The 12046-nt window shown below is 34.9% G+C and overlaps 1 protein-coding gene across 1 annotated transcript in view; it reads left to right on the forward strand.

The window, feature by feature from the left end:
• The first annotated feature begins 7281 nt into the window (after window positions 1-7281).
• LOC106135895 (orexin/Hypocretin receptor type 1) overlaps window positions 7282-12046 on the forward strand; it is a 73843-nt gene continuing 69078 nt past the window's right edge. Inside the window, exon 1 of the mRNA XM_060951291.1 lies at window positions 7282-7426. The gene's annotated coding sequence lies outside the window, so the exon portion shown is untranslated. The remainder of the gene's footprint in view (window positions 7427-12046) is intronic.

Consider the following 12046-nt stretch of genomic DNA (forward strand, 5'->3'; position numbering starts at 1 on the left):
TGTAGTTTCCGGATTTTTTTTTATGTGCACAAGCGAATAGATTTATTCAAATCAGATAATATATTTCATTCATGGGAATTTAGTCAAGTGTGAGTTGGAGTGAGTGAAAAATTCTCTCTAGTCATAAATAGCACAACATTTATCTATATATACATACATATAGTCACGTCTATGTTCCTTGCGGGGTATTCAGATTCTTCTTTAGAAGATGGGATGTCACTATTTGAATCTCAATTCTATAATTAAGGCCAACAGCTGATAGTGGCCTGTCAGTCTTTCAAGACTGTTGCTCTGTCTACCCCGAATATATATACGTGATTATATGTATCTTTCACGAGATGTAAGACCATCAAACTACAATTTGGAGTAGCACCATTGAACAAGGGCGTAGCTAGGACGGGGCGGGTTTACGGGGGGGCGTTGGTATTGCGTAGATGCTGCGCAGGCACTTCGGAGTATAAAATAATTTAAAAGCTTACCGGCCGGCTGTTTTAATAGACTAGCCCGCTAATATATCCACATCCACACAAATAATAAAGAAAAAAGATTTATCGATCGACATTATATTCAAAAACTACTGAACCGATTTTGATGAAATTTGGTACACAGATAGAATAGACCTTTTGGAATAACTGGAATTCTGGAATTTATCACAATTGAGCAAAGCAATCCTGGTGAAGGGTCAGGTCAAAAGTGCCCGAAACCGCCGAGCTTGCATGAAGAGAGTTATGAATGTGGATGAAGCAAAGGAAGTATGCAGGGATCGTGGCAAGTGGAAAGAGGTAGTCTCTGCCTACCCCTCCGGGAAAGAGGCGTGATTTTATGTATGTATGTATGTATGAGCAAAGCAAAAGTTAGCTACCCACTAATCATCGACAATTGTGATTAGTTTAGTTATTGAGATAATTACAGCAATATTTTATTATTACCAGCCCCCCACTGCCCATATCTCGCTACGCCCGTGCCATTAAATCTGGCGTCCTGAAAGCGGTACATTAACCCGATCAAAGGGCCGTTGTTTGCGCCTAAGATAAAGCGATCTTTTGCATTTTTTCGTGTAAACATAGACAATAGCGTGGGCAGTTGTTTTTTTTTTTTTTTTTTTAATTAATACCTCGTCAAAAGGGCAAAATTGTAACGCAATGCCGTTACTAAATACGTGGAAAATAAAAGTTGCTGAATAATACGACGGGGCTCCACCCGTGTAAACGAAAGCCACCATAATTCCCGTTCCCGCGGGTATTTCGGGATATCCACTATTATTCAAATTCAATTGAAATCCAAAATTTTTATTCATTATTATAGGACACTTCATATCATTTAATAATTTTCATCTTTTTTTTTCACAACATTGGTTGACGTCAAATAAATTAGATGTACATTTACTTAAAACTAAGTTTACTGCCGCTTCCAAAGCGTCAAGCACAAAAATTTCATACTCAACTCACGCGGATCTTTCAATGTGAAAATAGAAATTTGCGTTCTACATTACTTTCACGGAACATTTCTAAGTAATTATTTTAAATAATGGATTCCCTGAGCCATGCGCCGTCGCCGTCTAGATAATTTATGTCTGTGTGACAGTGATAAATCAATTTGCCAGTCGCAAAAAAAGAGAGGCTGATTGATCTAACGCACAGAGAATCAATAAAACGAACTACCTGATTTGGTGGCGTTACACCTACACAGAGGACATTGCCGACCCCCATAGTATGACACGCGCGACGCCGTCTTTATCGCGCTATAAACTACCGCTGTTCCGCTTTTTATTATGTCGTGAAACGGGACAGCGATAGTTTCTGCATGGTTCTTTTTCGTATAAGTACATTCATAAAATTATTTTAAAATTTTAATTACATAAAATTCTTAAAAAGAAGTTGACTACCGCTTTCAGGCACCAGCTTAAGAAAATTGGAAACACACATGATACTGCTTGAATATAGAATAAAGAATTTCCTTTTTGGAAGTCGATAAACAACGCTTTTCCAACAAGACAGATGAAGCAATAATGTTTATCAAAAACTACTCTTAGAATTATGTTTCAGTTATTATTCCGAGGTATAACTAGCAACGCGTCTAAAGCCTGAAAGCCTGTCGATCGTTCTAGATTTATATCAAGAAAAGCTAGCTATATTTCAATAATAAATCATTCTGAATTACGTAATTTCGGTAAAACGCAACGTGAAACTGTTAATGTTCAGGGAATCGTTGACGAATCCGCCAGTGGAGCACAGAGTCATAGCAAATAATATTACAAATAGAAGGTCAACTCAACTCATTAAAACTACAAAAACTTTGAAGATAATTATATATACTACATTATAATCACAGTCTTTATTCCTTACGAAATAGAGCCGACAATATCCCAAAGACAGAAATGCAAAGTTTAACTGTAAAATGTACATAGTATTTATTTCATTTCTTTTTTATTTTTTGTACAATTTTATGCAGAACCTCATGGTTCATCACAAGAGCACCACATTATTTCAGATGAAGTAGATATTTATTATTCTATCATTTTCTTCTTTTATTAGGTGTATTTCATTAGTTTTAGTTCGTCTCTATGGGCTAGCAACCTGTCGTTATTTGAATCTCAATTTTATCATTAAGCAAAACAGATGATCGTTGCCTATCAGTCTCTTCAAGACTGTTTGCTTTGTCTACTCTATTTGAATTAGTTTGTTTAGATATATTTATAAATTCTATTCAATCAAATAAAAATTAAATATACAACTTATAAAGATTGAAACTTAGTTAGCCTCAAACTAAGTTTTATAATATTGTTATGAGATACTAACTCAACGATACTACCTATATATTAATAATACATACTTATATAAATAAACATCCAAGACTCAAGTCAATAAGAAAAAGTGCGTATCTCATCATGCCCTGGCCGGTATTCGGATCCCTCCTTTCTAATAGTTTAATAACTAATTGATAGTTGACATTCTGTCACATTTGTACTACACACATACAGTTCAAATACTGACAGAGAGCACGTTTGAACATGATTAATGCATGTATGCCTCTACCGCCTCCCCCACCCTTGCTGTGAAATCATTCACCAACGTTTTGTAAGCCGTAAAATATATGGATTATGGGAGATTGCTACATCATCACGTCTCTTTGTTTTCAAGAAGGAAATGCTAGATAGATTTAAGACAGTCTGTTAAGCTGATGATGCACGCATTTACTTATTCACTTTACTGAAACTTGTAAAAGGAAGATACAGATTTAACATACATTCATATAATCCCGTCTATATCCCTTGCGGGTTAACAAAGTCAACGGTGTTGAAAAGACTGATAGGCCATGTTCAGCGGTTTGGCTTAATAATAGAATTGAGATTCAAATACATAGTTACAGGTTGGTCCTATTCTTTTTTTTTATTGGTGCCGGGAACCACACGGTAGTTCTATGAAGTAAAACTGCACTTATTCTTAATAATCACTGCACTTATATATTTGGACTCGTTGACATTTAATGTGGTTTATACATTCCAAATTTAATATAAACTTAAACAAAAAATGTAGCACCCGTGTCATTCTTTTTTTTTCAAAATATATATTTTTTTTATCGGTGGCCAGTTCTAACCTATTTCAATTTGTTGCTTATTTCAGAGAGATTCTCTTCGAAGATCGCGGAGATCAGACGGGAGTCGCTTTTGGGTAAAATTCTGACACCCAATGCAGTTTTCTTCCTTTTTGGCTTAAGCTTTTATAAGTTGAAATATGTCATCTCGTTGTCCGTTTATAGGATCTTAATAACTATATTGACACGTGTTATGTTAAGTCGTCTACATTGACGTAAACATCATCAGAATCGGCCCACGCATTTAGATATCAGTGCAACATAGGCGCAAATGTTTATTCATAGTTATATATCATATTATGTAAGCTCTGTCTAATACATACATACATATGGTCACGTCTATATCCCTTGTGGTGTAGACAGAGCCAAAAGTCTTGAAATGACTGATAGGCCACGCTCAGCTATTTGGCTTAATGATATAATTGAGATTCAAATAGTGACAGGTTGGTATACCATCGCCAAAAAAAAGAATCCTAAGTTTGTAAGCGAGCTTTGTGAGATGGAGTGTACCTATTCTTTTTTGTACTGGTGTATATGTATCACACGGCACAATTCAAATTTCAATAGCTACAAATAATACGCCATAGGCCGTTCTTTGAAAACAACAATCCTAAATCACGCTAACGAAATAATTATAGTTCATCGGCGCGTTCGTTATATAAACAGACAATTTATTTTAAACTGTTTACATTTCCTCCATTAGTCTAATTTAATTCTCATTTCGGCATTTGTAAACAATCAGTTCAATTATTTTCCGGGAACAGATCGCTTTACTCTCCCTTTACGAGAGAAAGGTAAATAGATCAACACATCCCACTACTAGCATTATAAATGAGAAGTAAGTTTGTTTGTTTGTTGTCTCTTCAAGAGTTATCTATAGAATTAATTTTATTGAAATTTCACGTGTAATATACAAGGTGCCACGAGGCACATATATTTATATATACATATGTATATATATATATATAATTATATGTATGTATATATGTGCCGTGTGGTTCCCGGCACCAATAGAAAAAAGAATAGGACTACTCCATCTCATACCCATGGATTTCGTAAAAGGCTACTAAGGAATAGACATATAAACTTTGGATTCTCCTTTTAGGCGATGGGCTAGCAACCTGTCACTATTTTAATCACAATTCTATCATTAAGCCAAACAGCTGAACATGGCCAATCAGTCTTTTCACTGTTGGCTCTTTCTACCCCGCAAGAGATAAATACATGTTTATATGTATGTACATATATATAACTAAAAGTCGGGATTACTGGGATGAAAGTACTATGACATAGAGTACTTTCATCCCGGTAAAAACTACTACAGGATTTGCAAAAAATCCTGTTTTATTTGCAGGTGACGCTGAATTCGCGCAGGCGAAACTAGCAGGTAAAAGCTAGTTAATCATTAAATTTAATAAAAAATTTAGTAAAATAAGTTTTACAGTAACAAACAAACATGCAGTCGAATTGGGAACCTCCTTATTTTAAAAGTGGGTTAAAAACCGAACCTTATCGCGACCTATGACGCACAACTATGTCAATACGGTCTCTTATTTTTTCCTGATAAGTCTTTAGTAAACTGGCCATTATTCTTGGATTAGGAAAATGTAAAAATAACAGACTGAAAATAGTTAATGTTGTCTTTTGAAAATTGTGAATTTTCGTACTTACATACATACATACATATAATCACGTCTATATCCCTTGCGGGGTAGACAGAGCCAACAATGTTGAAAAGACCGATAGGCTACGTTCAGGTGTTCGGCTTAATGATAGAATTGAGATTTTAATAGTTACAGGTTGCTAGCCCGTCGCGTAAAAGGAGAATCTCAAGTTTATAAGCCTATCCCTTAGTCGCCTTTTACGACATCCATGGGAACGAGACGGAGTGGTCCTATTCTTTATTTCGAACATAGTGATTTATTAACACGAAAGTCTGTCTGTTACGTACGTTTCACGGTTACGATTTCCTTTATGGAAATTCCAAAGGGAATTTCAGTTCAACAAGGAAGGAGTCGCGGGCAAAAGATAATGCAAAACAAAATCGGTTTAACCAAATTTAACACGACACCTAAAGAAGTACTTAATATTTGTGATTATCGGAATTTTGAAATCCGAATATAAAGATCTGATTTCCCGTGCCGTGTGGTTCTCGGCACCAATAAAAAAAAGAATAGGACCACTCCATCTCTTTCCCATGGATGTTGTAAAAGGCGACTAAGGGATAGGCTTATAAACTTGGGATTCTTCTTTTAGGCGATGGGCTAGCAACCCGTCACTATTTGAATCTCAATTCTATCATTAAGCCAAACAGCTGAACGTGGCCTATCAGTCTTTTCAAGACTGTTGGCTCTGTCTACCCCGTAAGGGATAAAGACGTGATCATATGTATGTATGTATGTATTTCCCGAAACTCATAGAGAAAAGATTTTTTTTTATGTAGGCGAAAGCAAGATTTTTATATAAAAAAATGAATGTACTCTATCAAATGACTGTTGGTTTTTCAATACGTAGAATCATAAAGTGCCTATGTCAAAGACCTAAGATTAAAGGTTCTTTTATAAAAAGGGGATGACCTAGCGATTTGTCAGTATATCGGGATTTTTATCTTAAGAAAAACTCGACATGAAGTCAAGTAGTTTCCGATATATAAAGAAAAATGGGACTGTCAGATTGTTTTGGCGTTTTATTTGTTACTAGCTGTACCCGCGACTTTGTCCGCGTGGAATATTTATTATGGGCATCATTGAAGCCCTTAAGGATGAATAATTTTCCCCGTTGTTTTTTTACATTTTCCATTATTTCTTTGCTCCTTATAGTTGCAGCGTAATGTTATATAGCCTATAGCCTTCCTCGATAATTGGTCTATTCGACACAAAAAGAATTTTTCAATTCGAACCAGAAGTTCTTGAGATTAGCGCGTTCAAACAAACAAACAAACAAACAAACTCTTCACCTTTATAACATTAGTATACTCTTACCTAGATATGTATTGTGTCCCATCCCTAGAAGAGTTTGTGACTAAAGTGTTGTAGTAACTGATTAAAATGGACGCGGACCGCTTTGAGCGACGCAGATATATTTTCGGCTTACCAAAGACTTTTCTGGGTACCTAACATACATTAGTTTGAGTGCTAATTGTAAGTGAGGGGAACCGACGTGAAAATCTGCACATTAAGGTAACTAGATGTGTGAACATGGTCCAACAAGGGTTAGGTTCGCCTGTCATTGGGACTGGGGTTATACGAGAGTAGCTTCTTGTTAAAACCTAACTTATCCGGGATAATGAGAAGTGGGGATGTATTATTATTTTTTTTTACAATAAGTTTCGGCGTTACAATTTGCGAGCGTACAACCTATTTTATTGACATCATGTATGTATCATTTATGATGCTGTTTTTGAAAAACCCTTCACTTTGAATCCAATAGTATACGTAAAATCTGCAATTTCTATTAGCTTTTTAATATTTTTAAATCTGAATTAATTACCCATGTATGGCGAAAAACATAACGCAACATACTTAATACTAACTTACGTACGAATTAAATACAAGAATCAATCTTATTAATTGATAATTTATTTCTTTGATATAAAACCATTTACCGTTGTGCAAAACTACGTTCCGTTTTTCCGCCTACTGTCCATTCTAAATTCCCATTGAGATATTGGCGTCAGTACTAACTTGATCACCGCTCATCTCACACGAAAACAGCGCGCGCGTATCGGAACGAACGTTTGTGATTTGAAAATAAATTGAAATATTCGAATTGAGGATAAGTTTATTTGTTTATTGATTTGTGCCAGTGTTGTGTCGTGTTTACGGAATTTGAGGTGAGTTTATGAGTGTTCTTTTTTTGTTTTTATGTGGCCATTTTTTTATTTTAAATATGCGCATAGGATTTTAATCGTAATTTTTTTTAATTAAATTGTACTCTTTTTCTTCATAGAAACAGTTCGCTTACTACTTTCGAGAAGGTTTTACTATTAACTTATGCAAAGTTGCGTTAGATTAAAGAAAGTTTCTTACAGCATCGAAAATTCTTCAAAACTTGTGAAATATTTCAGTCGAAAATCTTTGAAGTAGTTTTAAATTAAAATTAAGAATTAGAGATTCTTGTAGGAAATATCTACGTAAAGAAAGTGAATGGTCTAGATCTCAAAGAACAAGTTTAATCAAACATTTTTGAACATTTTAAAATTATTCTAAACGCTTTAATAATTTATGAAAATCAACTGAATTTTTAAGATTCACTTTTTCAAATTTTATATCTCTTTTAGAAAAGTTTATATCCTTTGCTTTAGGTAGAAAGTCTCGAAAAGACTGAAAGACCGCGTTCATTGTGTGACTTCATGACAGAATTGAGATTCTAATAGTGACAACTTGCTAGCCCATCGCCTACAAGAAGTATCCCAAATTTATAAGCCTATCCCTTAGTCGAATTTTACGACATCCATTGGAAATATATGGAGAAGTTCTATTCGAAATTGCCAAAACCACACGGAACATTCAGCTGTAGTATGTATTTTTTGGATAAAGAAAAAACTCAGAGCACTCGTTTTAATGCTATATGCATTTAAATTATAAAATTACTGAATAAAGTATCATGAATAATTCGAGCCTTAATTTGCTCAATGCATAGTTAAACAAACCTTTTTAGTCAGGTATGTTGGTTAAGGTAAAAAACATATATACATATAATCACGTCTCTATCCTTTGTGGGAAAGACAGAGTCAACTGCCTCGAAGACTGGCTTAATGATAGAATTGAGACTCAAATAGTTAATTCAAAAAATTCAAAAATTCAAAATTTTTTATTCATTATTATAGGATATTATTATATCGCTTAATAATTGTCGTATGGTTTAACAACTTGGTTGACGTCAAATTACTGCCTACTACCTAATAGTTACTACTAATGGGCCAGCAACCTGCTGGCCCATCGCCTAAAAGAAGAATCCCAAGCTTATCATCATATCCCTTAGTCGCCTTTTACGACATCCATAGTAAAGTTAGAGTGGCCCTATTCTTTTTGCTATTGGTGCCGGGAACCACACGGCACCAATAAGAAAAAATCAATAAACAAATAATAGAATATTTTTTTTTATATTTGCTATTGAGAGAGTATAGTGAAACAAATGAAATCCGACATTTTGTGACGGCGACCATCTTGGATCGCTTTATCAGGAACATCGACTAGGTATTTCACCTTTAAAAATCATCTCTTTCTCATGGATGTCGTAAAAGGCGACTAAGGGATAGGCTTATAAACTTGGGATTCTTCTTTTACGCGATGGGCTAGCAACCTGTCACTATTTGAATCTCAATTCTAAATTAAAGCCAAATAATTTTCAAGACTGTTAGCTCTGTCCACCCCGCAAGTGATTAAGACGTGATAATATGTATTTTTTTTATATCATTCAGGCTCGTCAATTACGAAGAATTTTGACCTCTCACTAGAATGTTCGGGATTTGATCCCGGCGCGTCTAAGCCTACCCCTTCTTCGTTAATTTACACATTTAATAACCGTACTGGCATAATTTGAACCCCTTTCAAACTAGTTTTGATGAGAGGGTTACGTGTGAGCTCTTAACTTCAATTTCAAGTCAAAGTAAATAGTTTAACTCATTTAGTTTACGCTCTGTATTGAACCGTCAAAATTATTTAGTAATTACTCATTTCCTAGAATTATGGATTCCATACATATAATTTAAATACCTATACCTACCTAAATAAAATAGTAACTGACGTGGTAAATAAAGAAAAGCGTCGGCGTTATACAGCCTAAAGCCTCCCTCGATAAATGGTCTATTCAACACAAAAATAATTTTTCAATTCGAACCTGTAGTTCCTGAGATTAGCGCGTTTAAAAAAACAAACAAACTCTTCAGCTTTATAATATCAGGAAAGTAAATGTCATATTTTGAATCACTGTCCATCTTTGTGTAGGTATATAATCACGCGAAAACTATTTATTCGATTTATAAACGCTTATCTACACTAATATTATAAAGAGGAAAACTTTGTTTGTTTGGTTGTAATGAATAGGCTCAAAAACTACTGGACCGATTTTAAAAATTCTTTCACCATTCGAAAGTTACATTATCCATGAGTAACATAGACTATATTTTATTTTGGAAAAAAATAGGGTTCTGTAATATATTTGAATTTTTCGGACACAAACTGAAAAAAATCAACCAAAAAGTTACTTATTTTGCGTACGCTGCCTAAACTACAAAAGATAGAACCATAAAATGTTTCAATTAATTGTAGATCTTATAAATATCTACAAAAAAGTCCGCGACACACTATACCTATCTATGTCGAGTGAGGCACAACAACCACATTTTTATTTAAAAATCTTGATTTTTTTTTGGTCTACATTTAAACGCTTTTTTTACTCATGCTATTAATCCTTATCAAAATAAATAATTTCATCAATAAGAACAGTTTATGTAGATAATATTTGGTCTTTGAATGATTAAAATTGGACGTTTGGTTTTGAAGTTGTGGTGAAATTAAAATATTACGATTTCTGCTGCACGTCCCGTTGCGAAGTGAGCAAGACTTAGCCGCTTCGCGGGCGGTCCTTTAGTTAGTTCTAATAGAGATATATTTAGTATCGGCTGTGCATCCGTGCGAAGCCAGGGCGTGTCGCTAGTCTAAGAAATGTTAGGTTTGATCCTAATTAAAAACTGGTGTACCAAAATTTCTCCCCCCTCTGAGGGACATTACAGGGGGTCAGTTTTTCAGTGAACTTTTACAGCGAACGATGTCGCGTGCAACAGTTAGTTTTAGTAATAAATTGGAAAGTTTGCGAGTATACTTACGGTATACCCTTTTAGGCATGATCTGTTGAATAGCTTTGAATAAAACTTGATAATTGATAATAGGTTTGATGTACATATTTGTGTCGTGTGATTCCCGGCACCTATAGGAAAAGAATATGACTACTCCATATATTTACAATGGATGTGGTAAAAGGCGACTAAGGAATGTATGCTTATAAACTTGGGATTCTTCTTGAAGGCGATGGGCTGGCAACCTGTCACTATTTGAATGTCAATTCTATCATTTAGCCAAACAGCTGAACGTGGCCTATGAATTTATCGAGACTATTGGCCCTGTCTACTCCGTAAGGGATAAAGACGATATACGTGTATGAATTTAGTCTCTTTAACTATATCTGTGAACTTGCCATAACCCGAAACTCCATTGTGTCAGATTAATCTAATGTAACCTTTGTTCTAGCCATTAGCGATTGTAATTGTCTGCAACAGATTATAAATGACTATCTTACCAGCAACTTCGCCTGCGCAAATTTAGCGCCGCCTACAAGCGCGAATTTAGCGCCACCTTCAAAAGATAACAAGTTTTTCGCAAATCCGAAGGGAACTTTAGTTTTAACCGGGATTAAACGTGTCCTTCTTCAGACCCTTAATTAGGTAGAAAAAAGTTTAAGAAGATATTATTGGTTCTGCAGATAATGTGTAAAATATTACCTGGGACCTTCAAAATCGCGGGCACATCTAATATAATACTAGCTGTGTCCGCGACCTCGTTCGAATGGAATAGTTATTTTGGGCATCATTGCAACCCTCAAAGGTGAATAATTTTCCTCGTTTTTTTTCCACATATTTATTTTCAATTATTTCTTTGCTCCTTATAGATGCAGCGTGATGTTACCTATACAGCCTAAAGTCTTTCTCGATAAATGGTCTATTCGCCGCAAAAACAATATTTCAATTCAAACCAGTAGTTTTTGAAATTAGCGCGTTCAAACAAACAACAAATTCTTCAGCTTTATAATATTACTAAAGAATAAATCTGCCTTTAACAACGCATTGTGGCCCGCGCTCAACAAACCAAAAGGCAAGAGACACTCAAGAAACACTTGTGACAAAAATACCATTTGCACAAACAAATTAAAAAAAAAAGATACATTACACATCTCAAAACCCAAGACCCGATAAAGAATCAAACCTGGGACCTGTGATTCGGAAAGACAAAAGTGCCGCCACTTTACCAAAAGTTCAACACGCACTCGCTACGCATAACTTTAACGTCATGTTGACAGTGTGATGTAGACTTGCTATTTTGCTATGATCCTATTATTTCAACTGTCCGTCTGTCTACCACCCCAGAGCCCTTAAACTAATTGCGGCGGGAACGCTTGTTTTGTAACAAAATATTTACTTTCTCATCTCGCTAGCGGGAATAATTGCTTGTGAGAAAAAATACTTTGCGAATAAAATGAATCGATTTCAAGGATTTTCTTACGCAATTACTCGTAATGATGTTAATTTAAATTCAACGTTTGAGAAGTGTGTTACAAAGGCAAGTGGTTTTTTTTTCTTTTTGGGAATTTGACCTCGTTATTTTTTTTATTTTATTTATCGGGGCAAACGATTGCTTTGGGAGCGGTTTCAGAGTAGATTTTCACTCTAATAATT

Source organism: Amyelois transitella, chromosome 24 (assembly GCF_032362555.1).
Source record: "Amyelois transitella isolate CPQ chromosome 24, ilAmyTran1.1, whole genome shotgun sequence".
Lineage (NCBI taxonomy): Eukaryota > Metazoa > Arthropoda > Insecta > Lepidoptera > Pyralidae > Amyelois > Amyelois transitella.